The following is a 13,183-nucleotide window of genomic DNA, read 5'->3' as shown; positions in this document are numbered from 1 at the left end:
TTCACTGAATGAAAGACCTTGCACTTAGTAGAAATTTTAAATAACTGTTGAATTGGATTTGAACCTTTGATTTTTCTTCATAACAGTACTGGTAAAATGTCATTGTTTTCAGGTTAGGCATTATGGGAAAATGAAGTTTGTAAGAAAGAAGGAAAAAAAGATCACTATACAATTTCATTCAATTTTAGTCTTAATTTTTATTTTGGCGAGGATTTCAAAATCCTTAGCAATACAATGAGCTCCTTTGGTGGTATCATTTGTGACCATAAAGAGATCATCAACTTTGCCAATTCTTGAGAATGTGGTCTCTTTCAGGTCCTAGATACATGTTCTATGGTTTAAGGTAGGATAGCAAATAGGTGATCAGTTTCATTTCAAGCAACAGTCAACACTATTTACTATGTCAAGCAAGAGTCAACTCTCTTTGCTATGATCATTATTGTATGACTTCTTATCTGGAGTCCTCTGAGAATACATATATCTACATCATCAACCCTTAGTTGCCTCCTTCACAGCTGGTCCAGTCGCCTCTTGTATGTTTCTATTATAAATCTTCAACTATTCATTTGTATGGATCCTTCTGCCTCCTATCTTTTCTAGGTTTCATTCCTCCATTGTACAATCTGTTACAACACCCTTCTTCACCTTAAAGATCTTTTACTTTCTTGGTTCCCTATTTAAGGCATCTATTTTTCCAAACAACAGAGTTCTCTATGACCAAAAGAGTTGAAAAGTGTTCCCTTCCAGTTTTTCCTCTAAAACAGAGACTAAGAATTACTGTCTCTATATATAATCATGGGTGTTATTTGTGGTACTGGCAGATACACAAAACACACTCTCTATAGGTTACAGGACATTTTTCTTGCCTTCCCCTCTTGCTTGAAGCAAGTTCCACAGAAATTTATCTTCTTTCCGGTTAGTTATCTTGGCTACTAACCCTATTGGCTAACTAGAATGGCAATCTAATTATGAGACAGGAGACAAAATATAAATACAAGGAGATCTATCCAACTTGTTTTGCATTCTAGGATCTCCCTGCTTCATTAGATTATGAGCTTTATAGTAGGGCAGGGCAAGATAATAGAAACCCTTTGAAAGCCAAGCAGAAAATCCTGAAACTGGTGCTGTTGGAAATTTGGAGTCATCACAGGTTTGTTAAAAGAGGACAGTAATCCTGAAGGCAGTACTTTAATAATTTGGTGGGAACATACAGAAGGGATTACAGGCAGAAATATGGGAGTATGAATAGGAGGCTGTTAGAGTAATCCATTTGAAAGGTAATAATGGTCTGGAGCAAGGCTGTAGCATTATAAATGAAGGTTTTAATTAAACCTGATCAAAGAAATAATTGACAGGAAATGTCAACTAAATATTGGATTATATATGTAATTATATACATAATACATACATATTACATATGTAATATAAATGGATTATATACGTAAACAAGTGAAAGATTCCAAGGTTTCTAGGCTTGGAAGTCTGAGTTATTATATAACTGACAAATAGAATAACTAGAAGTGAAAATCAGTTATGGAAGAAAGAAGTTAGATGAAAATAGTTACTTAAATTTTTCCACTTCATTACCTCTCCCTATATCAGTGCTCTGGTACTTTCCATAAGCATGTGCTCTTTTTACAGGATAAATAACAGCAAAAAATCTGATCACCTAACCAAGCCCTTAGCAACTCTGGAAACAACACAGCTATCCTGCTTTGGGAAAATCAGAACTATGGTAACATTCAATGTAGGAATAACTTAGAATAAAACCAAGTACAAACAATGACAGAACAGTAAGACTGGGAGTGAGAAATACCTGAATCAGAGTCCTGATTCTACCAATTAGGGATGTGAAATGGGGCAGGTTTGTAATGGCACCTGTAAATTAACTTTGGCAGTATTGTCAGTTTTATAATAATGGCACAGTCCAGACATGAACAGTGAATATTCTTCTACCTCTTTAAGTTGATCTATGTTCTCTAAAGAGACTATGGTAAATTATCACCAGAATCAAATGTGAACTTCTGTGTTTGGCATATAAATTTCTCTACAACTGGCTCCTCTCTATTTTCTCAATTTTCTTTTTTTTTTACTTTTTTTGGGGGGGAGAGGGGGAAGGGTAGGGCAATTGGGCTTAAGTGTACTTTCTCAGTTTTCTTATGTATTCCTCCCCTTCATACAATGCAATCCATCAAGAATGGTTTAATCACAATTTCACACTCAGGAACGAGTCCTTTTTGTCTCCTTGTTTATTACCAGTTACACTGCTTTTGGGCTTCTTTGGATCTCATCATGCCTAACTCATCACAAAAAATGTTATTATCCTGCAAGACTGAACCTGCTTCTATACTCAGATTTCATCTGTACCCTCTGCCTCTTTGACTGATTGGATCTTTTGACTGTAGGACATGGCTATGAACTTTAGGGATGCTATTTAAGAAAGGAGCTCACCACAGACTTTTCAATATTTACCACAAGCTACACTGCTTTTGGATTTCTCTATCATGCCCCCATTCCAGATACACCTCATTTTTCAACTTACTTCTATGTGTTGTCTTCTCAACTAGATTACAAGCTCTGTAAGAGAAGGGATTCTGTTTTTATTTGTATCCTTAGTTCTCAGCACAGTGCCTAGAACACTCAGTTCATTTCCAGATAGCTAGAGTTAATTTACTCTCAAATTATAATGTCCCTTGGCTCTCTATTAGATATGGTAGCTCCTACTGAGTGAGTAAGACATCATAGATGATGGGGTAGGCAGGGAAAGGAGAAAGGAGTCTACATTTCTTACTCCCCTAGGTGAGGAATGACTCTTTCTCAAGCCTTGGCTTCTTCTGGCATTGCATTTTTCTCTATTAGAAGTCATATGACTTTGAGCTCTCTCCAGCCTCGAGTGACTCCCTACAGCATGTCTTACTTTTAAAGAGTCACCAGGGGAAGTGGCTAACTCTTTAGCAAGCCAATATCCTCTATGGCCACTCTAGCTTCCCTTTAATACCTTCAAGCTTAAGTGACGAACTTTTTCAGACCTCATAAAGGGATAATGAAGTATAGACACTTCTTTGGACTTTATGTAAGACCTCACTGCCTCAGATATCTGCCAGTTTCACTCTTTAATTTCATTAGCTGGGCTGATGGGAAATTTGTTGCTATAAATGGAGGGGTAGAAGAAATCTCCCAATCAAATATCCTATACTATAATGCAGTGCAGTCCAAAGAAAATCTCAGTCAGTGGTTGTATGCTTAATTTCAAAGGAATGCATCGCTCCAACAGCTTATATTTTATTAAAAAAATTTAAAGTATCTATTATGTCAGAAACATCTAGAACTACCAAAGTGGCAAAATACTTGCTTACATTTATGTAATTCAATTTATGTTCAAAAGGTACGTTGTGATCATAATCTTTTCTTTGATTTTTCACAATAACCCTATAAGGCAATAGAAGCAGGAACTATTATTGCCATGTTACAGATGAGGAAAAAGACTTAGGGAATTTAAGTGAGTTATCCATGTTCACACACATCACAAGAGAGATGGAACTGAAGGATCTGTCTTCTGACTCTAAGCTCAATTCTCTGGCCTCCTACATCTCTTCTAGTTTCTCAGATCCTACTTTGTTTTTACCTCAGTCACACATTGTATTAAGAGAAGATTCATCCTCAAACATTTTAAATTAGAGGAAATTATTCAATATACCTTGGGTAAAAGGAAAGAAAATATGAAATAAAGAAATCAACACAGGAAGGGACAATTTGTCAAGGCCAAGAAAAAAATAGGTAGGATTTAATCAATATAGACATCTACACACCTTTGGTCAAAGGATGCCCAGCTGGAAACATGCCTAAATCTTTAACAAATGATCAAAGCAAGAATAAAATGTCTTTAATTTAAACAGTGAGTTATAAAACCATAATCTTTAGTTAACAGTTCTTGAAGCAATGGTCATTATGCAAAATTCAGGTGCGTAGAGAACAAGAATACTTACATACAATGACAAATATATTTCAGTTGTTACTCTTATTTTTTATTCCTCCTGATTCTATCATACTTAACTGTTGATTCATTTATACTGGAGTGTGGGAGAAGGAGGAGAAAACAGAATTGCAAAAATAAAACAAAAATAATCTATTATTCTAGAACAACAAGATCCAAATTTAAAACTTCAATTTCATATAATTTTTATTTGTTTTATGACATGGTTTCCTCCTTCAAAAAGTTTTGAATAAGCTCTCCCCTACTTACAAGCTGGTTTTGTTTCAAAAGTGATTTTTTTAGTCATTTGTTTAGAACTTGAAACTCATTTCCCCACAAAAACAATGCCATGTGTGACTAGGAGCCTAATGCCAGCCTACAAAAGCCAACATTACCAACACACCACAAAGCAGGTTGCCTTGACCAATAGTTGTTTAACTATAACATCACTAACACATAAGCAACAAACACATTAAAAGTCAAACAAAATGTCCTAAGCAATTATTTATTTCTAAATCTATTTTTATGGCATTAGCTATTCCCCAGCAAGGCTGTTTCATCTAACACCATGTTTTAATGTAGCTAATTAAGGTATAAAGTGACATATGTTTGGTTGGGTTTATTTAAAGGTTTTTTAAAAAAAATTATTTAACACGGTAGAAACATCCAAACACATACCCCTGCAAAATACATCCTTTCAAATTAATTAAACACTTTCCCTGACGTATGCTTGTTTTCACCTCACTAGTTTGGGAGCATGGGTTTGGAACAGGAGGAAAAAGAAGAGAGACCAGAAAAGTTTTTTTTTTCCCTTTCTTGAGCAAAACTCCAACTCTGGCCAATATTTTAATATAGCCCAAATTTGTATCTGGCTTTACCCCATCTCCATTTATACACCTGTCACCTCCCTGAATATTAATGACCTTATCCTCATATCTTGTACAGCATACTGCTTTACAGTCCTCTAATGCACATGACATACAATATGGGGATCTGCAGTATCTTTCCCCACTAATGCAGTGGTTCTTAAATCTGGGGTCCAGGAATAGTTCTCAGGATGTCTTTAAACTTGGATAGAAGGTCTCATAGCACAGGCTATAATTTTAAGCTATCAAAATCAAAACCAAGAAAGTGGTATAAAAGGGCTCTCTTAGGGGAGTAACAGTTCTTACAAGCAGAAAGACTCCCTTTGGGCATTCCCACTATGGTGGGTTGGAAGATTTCACTTTGGTTGGAATGACTGACTCATTTTACTGATTCACTAATCTCCTACAATTAAAACATATGGATTCATACCTGCTGAAATGACCTTCTTATTCTTAAAAAAGCACCACCATACAAAAGCTGATTCACTACAACAGAAGATTAAAAATTAATACAGTTGATTAACTATGAATTATTTGGGATGAAGGGAATCAAAGAATCTTAGATTAATGCTGGAAGGGATCTTAGAAGCTGCTGAGTCCAACACTCTCATTTTGAGATGAAGAAAATGATGCAGAACCATAAAAGAAAATAAACAGGCTCCAAAAGAAGCTCTTCCTAGAATTAGAATTAACTGGAGGCTGTGAGGTAATGAGGACCAGGAACACTATGGATAAGTATAATTCAGAGATAATCCCCAAGCTTCCAAAGCAGCTACAACTTTTTAGAACCACCAAGTGAGGCTAATGAAGGCTCTTTTTTTTTAAGGCAATCAGGGTTAAGTAACTTGCTCAAGGTTACAAGGCCAGGTATTTCTGGGTGTGGTGCTAAGTATCTGAGCCCAGATTTGATCCCCAGGTCATCTCAACACTGGAGCCGGTGCTCTTACTTGCTGTGCTACCTGGCCACCCCAATGAAGGCTCTTAATAATCAGTAGTGGTAAAGTTCAATTCTGTTTCTTCTTCCCTGCTCAAGATCTTTGATGAAGAGGTTAGCTATGGATAAAAACCACAAGGTGTTTTTTTTCCCCCCAGAATGTGTCTTCAGAACAACTGAGCCAATTTCATAAAACACTGAAATGAAACCAAAGAATGGTTTGCAGTATCAGCCAAAGCTGATTTTTGTTAAAACACAATATCACAGCTTGAACAGATAGAATATACCAGGAAGTAAATGGTGGGATAATTAAAATTATGCCCAGATGAGAATGCTTTCCATTTTAAACTTTGGGAATGCTGAATCTTTGGAAAAGTGAAGAGTTAGAAAAGGACCAATTTTATTTAATCATATTTAAATTTTAAAAAATCAATTAAGGGGGCGGCCAGGTAGCACAGCGAGTAAGAGCACCAGCTCCAGTGTCGGGATGACCTGGGGATCAAATCTGGGCTCAGATACTTAGCACCCACCCAGAAATAACTGGCCGTGTAACCTTGAGCAAGTTACTTAACCCCAATTGCTTAGGGGTGGCCAGGTGGCTCAGTGAGTAAGAGCACCGGCTCCAGTGTTGGGCTGACCTGGGGATCAAATCTGGGCTCAGACACTTAGCACCATACCCGGAAATAACTGGCCGTGTAACTTTGAGCAAGTTACTTAACCCCGATTGCTTTAAAAAAAATCAATTAAGTTTTGCAAGGTAGATAGAGAGGAAGAGTAAAAGAAAACTATAAAAATTAAGAGGACAATGAACACTTAGTATGGTACATGTTTGATATGACAGGGATGAAAATTATTATTCTATAAAAAGAGAAAATTCCAACAGATAGCTATTGTGCATTTCTAATACTGAAGTAAAATATAAATATCAACATAGAAAGGAGTGACAAAGTTCCTTTGCTGGTTCTAATAAATGTGAATTTTTGCTTCTCTGAAGGAATTTTGTGAATGTTTTTGAGGTAGCTCAAGAAATAATGTCATCAAGAGGAAGTGAAGATAAGACAAAAGGATGCCTACCACCACAGAGACTTGAGATTAAATAAAAGTAGAAGTGGTCGTAGTAGTAGCAATACTAGTATTACTACTACCACTGCCACCACCACCACTACTACTACTACTACTACTACTACTACTACTACATACTATTTATATAATGATTTAAGGTTTGCAAAGTGCTGCTATATATGTCAACTCAGTTGATTCCCCAGAAGTGCTATTAATATCCTCATTTCGCAGATGAGGAAAATGAGGCTAAAAGAGATTAAGTGACTTGTCCAGGGTCACAAAGATAGCTAGAGCCTAAGGCAGGATTTGAACTCAGGTCTTTTTACTCTAGATCTAGCACTCGTCCACTGGACCATGTAGCTTTGCCACTAATGTCATAAAGATTATTAAACTGTGCTATTAAAGAACATGGATTATTTTTCAATAGAGCATCAGCATCACCACTACTATTACCCTTCAAAGTCCAATCCACAGTCCATGGAGGCAACAGAAAAGTAGGTCAATGACAACCAGGATAGTATAAAATGGGAACTTGATGTCCCCCAAGCCCATTAAAGTACCTGTGAAGGGTTGTCAAAAACCTTGAAAAACTAGCATACTTGGCTTTGGCAAGACTACAGATTAGATTAGCACTCTAATGGGATGTAACAGGTTCCAAGAGTTAAAAGAGATAGAAGAGGATTATAGGCTGCCTTTACTAGAAACCATCATGATCACCAACTTTACACAGAAAACAGCAGAGTTAGTAATGCTCCTTCAAAATGCAAGATGAAATTAATAAATCAGAAATGCTAATACCCTATAAGATGGAAATGCTTCCATTCTAGTGACAATAACCACCGAAGCATAAGTTTACATGAAATGGAATGGAGTCATGAATAATGTCATTATGTGCCAATACTATACCATAGTAAAATTGGAAAGATATTTTATCAGTTATAGGAAAGGAGTTCATGCTTTTTGTCAGCTTGAAGCCATACAATATAATGTTCACCAATACAGGACAATTATCAAAAATAACTTTAGCCTTAAGTCTAGATTAGATGAAAGAAAAAAATGAATTCGAGCAGTTACCTGAGCTACTGAACCTGAGGCTGTTGAAAAATATACACTTATTACAAACTCCAGAAATTCTACCACAAAATGAAATGGATGACAAAAAACTGTACTTACGTCTCATATTATTTTGAAAAGGAGATGAGCATTCTTGGACTAGGTTTGCAAAAATCTTTTTTTTCTAGTTCAGTGGCATGAGACAAGCTAGCAAAATAACTATATCAAAAGAGAAGAAGTCAGAAAAGCTGGAATTGGCTACAGCCATTAATTAACAGACACTCTCAAAGTTTATACAGAAGGTGTATAGACATTTCTGAACTATGGATAACAGTATATATAGCAGCAATGACTCCAGGAAAAACCACAGAAGAAAAAACAGAGCTATTGAGGAATCATACTAAGACCAGGTGCAAACACCATCTTAGCAGGTGCAGACTGAAACAGCTAGAGTACCGAAGATTGGCAGAAAGGTTTTGGCAACTTACATTAATATCTAGTCGTTATATGCAGGAGAAAATTACAATTCATCCAATGAGATCTGATTATGCAGACTATAATACAGAAAATGATATAAGAAAATCTATATTTGATTAATTACCTAATTAAAGCAAAAGGTGAAACATGAAGTCAAAGTAGCACAGAGAACAGACATCAATCAGAATTTTTATTACATATATGCTTGTGAAGCAAAGAAATGAGAACAAAGAGAAAGCCCATGAAGAAGGAAGATGAGGTAAACAGATGATCAGCACTTCTATATATTACCAACAAAATCCAACAGGAAAATATAGAGAAATTCAATTTAAAATAACTAAGGACAGTATAAACTACTTGGGAGTCTACACAGCAAGAAATCTACAGGAAGTTGGTGAACACAATTTTAAAAGCCCTTTCAAACAAATAATGACAAATCTGAACAAATATAGAAATATTCATTGCTAATGATCTCATTGATTACTCATGATCAGCATAAGCTAATTAATTAGTGTAACATGCAAAAAACTACCTGTCAGATCTATGAACAGGGAAGATTTCATGACCAAATAAGAAATGAAGAGGTTCATAAAAGGTAAAATGGATAATTTTGATCAAATAAAATTAAAACATGTTGTGCCAACAAAAAGCTAAAACTAAAAGAAAAGCAAGAAATTGTAAAACAATCTTTGGAGCAAGTTTCCCAAATAAAGGTCTCATTTATAAGGTATACAGGAAACTGATTCAAAGTACTTCAACTATTCTTAATTTACATACGAAAAAACTATTAAACTTTATATCCTCTTTGACCTAGCAATATAGCCACTAAGTTATATAACCCCCAAAGATATCAAAGAAAGAGTAAAAGGACTTACATATACAAAAATACTACAGCTGCTCTTTTTTTATAGTAGCAATTATTGTGGTGATGAAAGGGATGGTTTCAGAAAAACCTGAGAAGACTTATATGAATCAATGTAAAGTGAAGTGAGCAGAGCAAACTGCTACAGTAACAGCAATATTGTAAATATAATCAACTTTGAAAGGCTTAAGAACTCTGTTAAACACAAAACTGATCACAATTCCCAAGGACAAGTGATGAAACATACTATGCACCTTCAGGGAGGTGTCTGAAACTCTTTTTTACTTTGTTAAACTGTAAAGTGATAGGTCAGATAAGAGCCATAATTACTGTCTCAAAAACTTCACAGGAGGTCAGAAATTATTAGAAAAGTACTTTATTGGGAATAGAGAACCAACCCTGGAGTCAAATCCGGCCTTGGACACTTAACATTTACTTGCTGTGTGATGTTGGGCAAGTCACTTAACCCCAATTGCCCTACCTTCCCCCCTCCCAAAAGGAAAAAAAAAATTTAAAAAGCACTTTATCAGTTTCCCTTGGGCATAAACCTTATCCCATTTTTTTTCTAGAGAAAGTATCAATATCCACTAGCATATAATGATACTCACAGTGGTCTCCCGATATTATGATTTAGTAATTACATAACAAGTCAAAGTGGCTGTAACAACTACGTTGACTTTATTGCTTACTGCAAAACCTTTGACTCAGCTCCATACTCTTGACTTTTTCATGTCAAATATATAGAAACAAGTACAGCAAGAACATCGGAATATTTGAGAGCCACATAGAAAACACTTCTCTATCTAAAACATTTCACCAATGTAATGATGTCAAGAACAACTGATCAAAAAGGTGGCATTTTTCAGGGAGAAAGTTCAAGGGTCATTGGAGATCTGCTTTCCTGTAAGTTAATTATGTTATACAGAATGAAGTAGGGCTTTCAAGTACTAAAGGGAGTCTAACCAAAACAACTTAATAAGCACTTGATGCACATGAATGCTATCAAGCTATGTGGTTCCAAAAAGTCAAAAACAAAAACAAAATCCCATTAAATTGTTCCATCAACCCTGGTACATTTGCTTTTAATTAAAATCCTACTGGCAACATTACCTAGAATCCAGGCACGATAATGAAAAGCAAGATGGTTTTAGAGGGGCAGAGTCAAGATTGCAAAGTAGAAACAGGACTTCCACTCAGCTCCTTCTTCCACCTCCACCAATACATGTAAATAATGACTCTAAACAAACTTTGGAGCTACAGTACCCACAAAATTACAGAGAGAAGATAACATCCTGCTGAAGGCAGTCTGGCAGGCTGGCAGGAAGGGGCCAGCTTAGCACTCTGGGAGCTAAGCTCAGCCCAGTTTTAGCTGGAGTTTTTAGACTCAGGGTGGCCACAACCAGCCACCAGCTGGAGGGACTTCAGATCACCAGCAGCTGTGGTGGTTTCCAGAATTATCAACCCATGGATGCTAAGGACAAAGTGAGAGGTCAGTGCAGGGTGGACTTTAGGAACTGGGAGTTCAGGAGGGTGGTCCAGCCTTTACCCCCTGGAGGGAGAAGGAGCTGAAGTGCTGCAGCCATCCAGCCACTGCCACATGGCTGCGTCAGAGCTCAAGGCCTGCAGATTGTAGGGGGACCAAGCAAACAGTCTGAGGGGTAATCATTCTTGCTTTAACCTGCTTGGATATGGATTGCTGTGTAGGGTGGAGGTCCTGGGGTGTGTGACCATGGTGTGAGAGCCAGTAGAGGCTGCTGAGAGGGCAGCTAAATAATAGCTCCAGCTGAGAAAACCCCAGTGATTTGGGACAAAGCTCGCTGCTCTGGAAGCAGAATTCTACTGTGGCAAATAGCTCAAAAGCCAAATAATTGAGTGCCAACATGAACAAAGGAGGCAAAGCAAACTCAGCAATCTGACATTAGACTCCTACTTTGGGGACAAAAAGGATCAAAGCATGGAGCAGAAGGAAGACAACAAAGTCAGAATACCTGTACCAAAAACTTCCAAGAAAAATACAAGCTGGTTACAGGACATAGAGGAGCTTTAGAAGGATTTTGAAAACCAAATAAGAGAAGTGGAGGAAAAATTGGGAAGAGAAATGAGGATGATGCAAGAAAATCAAGAAAAGAGAGTCAACAACCTCACTGAAGAAAATAATGGCTTAAAAAATAGACGAACTCAAATGGAAAAAGAGGCTCAAAAAGGCAATGAGGAAAAGAACGCCTTAAAAAGCTGAATCTGCCAGATGGAAAAAGAATCTCAAAAGTTTACTGAAGGGAATCATTCCTTCAGAATTAGATTAGAGCAAATGGAAGCCAGTGACTTTATGAGAAATCAAGATACTATTAAACAGATCCAAACAAATGAAAATATAAAAGGCAATGTGAAATATCTCATTGGAAAAACCACTGACTTGGAAAATAGATCCAGGAGAGATAATTTAAAAATTATTCGACTACCTGAAAGCCATGATCAAAAAAAGAACCTAGAAATCATCCTTCAAGAAATTCTCAAGGAAAACTGCCTTGATGTTTTAGAATCAGAGGCCAAATGAGAGGTTGAAAGAATCCACCCATCACCTCCTGATAAAGATCCCAAAAGGAAAACTCCTAGGAATAATATAGCCAGGTTCTGGAGTTCCCAGAACAAAGAGAAAATATTGCAAGCAGCCTGGAAGAAACAATTTGAATGCTGTGGAAACACAATCAGGATAACACAGGATCTGGCAGCTTCTACATTGAGGGATTGAAGGGCTTGGAATATGATATTCCAGAGGTCAAAGGAGATGGGATTAAAACCAAGAATCATCTACCCAGCAAAACTGAGTATTATGTTTCAGGGGAAAACGTGGTCATTCAATGGAATAGAGAAATTTCAAGCATCTTTTTTTTTTTTGGTCTTTATTAATTTGGTTACTTTTAGTTTACAAGACTCATCACCACAATGCCTATAGTTTCAAATTTTCTCTCCCTCTCCCCTCCCCCTCCATGGTGGCATACAATAAAATATAATATCTGCAAATACTTTCACATTAGACGTTAGTCAGGTTATAAAGAAGGATCGTAACAGATGGAATGAAGAACGGGAAAGAGGAAACAAAACGAAACAAGAAAATGAAAAAGGGCAGGTAGTTTGCTTCAATCTGCGTTCAATCTCAGTTCTTTCTCTGGATGTAAACATCTCTCTCCATCATCAGTCTTTTGGGTTTGACTTATGACTCTGGATTGCTGGGAAGAGTCCAATTTATCAAAGTTGGTCGTCACACATATGTTTTGTCTGTAATTGTGTACAAATTCCTCCTGGCTCTACTCTTTTCACTCAGCATCAGTTGGTATAAGCCTCTCCAGGCTTTGAAGTTTGAAGTCCATCTGCTCCTTGTTTCATATTGCACAATAGTATTCCATAACATACACATACCACAACTTGTTCAGCCGTTCCCCAATCGATGGGAACCCCTTTAATTTCCAATTCTTTGCAACCATAAAAAGAACTGCTATAAATATTTTTGTATATATGGGTCTTTTTCCCACTTCTATGATCCCTTTGGGATACAACTCTAGAAGTGGTATTTCTGGGTCAAAGGGTATGAAGTTATTTATAGCCCTTTGGGCATAATTCCAGATTGCTTTCCAGAATGGTTGAATCAGATCACAACTCCACCAGCAATGCATTAGTGTTCCAATTTGTCCATATCCTCTCCAGCATTTGTCATTTTCCTGTTTTGTCATCTTAGCTGATTGGACTGGTGAGATGTGGTACCTCAGAGTTGGTTTGATTTGCATTTCTCTAATCAATAGTGATTTAGAGCATTTTTCATATGCTTTTAAATATCTTTAATTTCTTCCACTGTAAACTGCCTGTACATATCCTTTGACCATTTATTAGCTGGGGAATGACTTGTATTCTTATAGGTTTAACTCAATTCTCTGTATATTTTCAAAATGAGTCCTTTATCA

The sequence above is a fragment of the Petaurus breviceps genome, unplaced genomic scaffold (assembly GCF_028583685.1).
Source record: "Petaurus breviceps papuanus isolate PSGF00001 unplaced genomic scaffold, PetGlider_PUasm1.0 90881, whole genome shotgun sequence".
Taxonomy (NCBI): Eukaryota; Metazoa; Chordata; class Mammalia; order Diprotodontia; family Petauridae; genus Petaurus; species Petaurus breviceps.
This window is presented reverse-complemented; position numbering follows the sequence as displayed.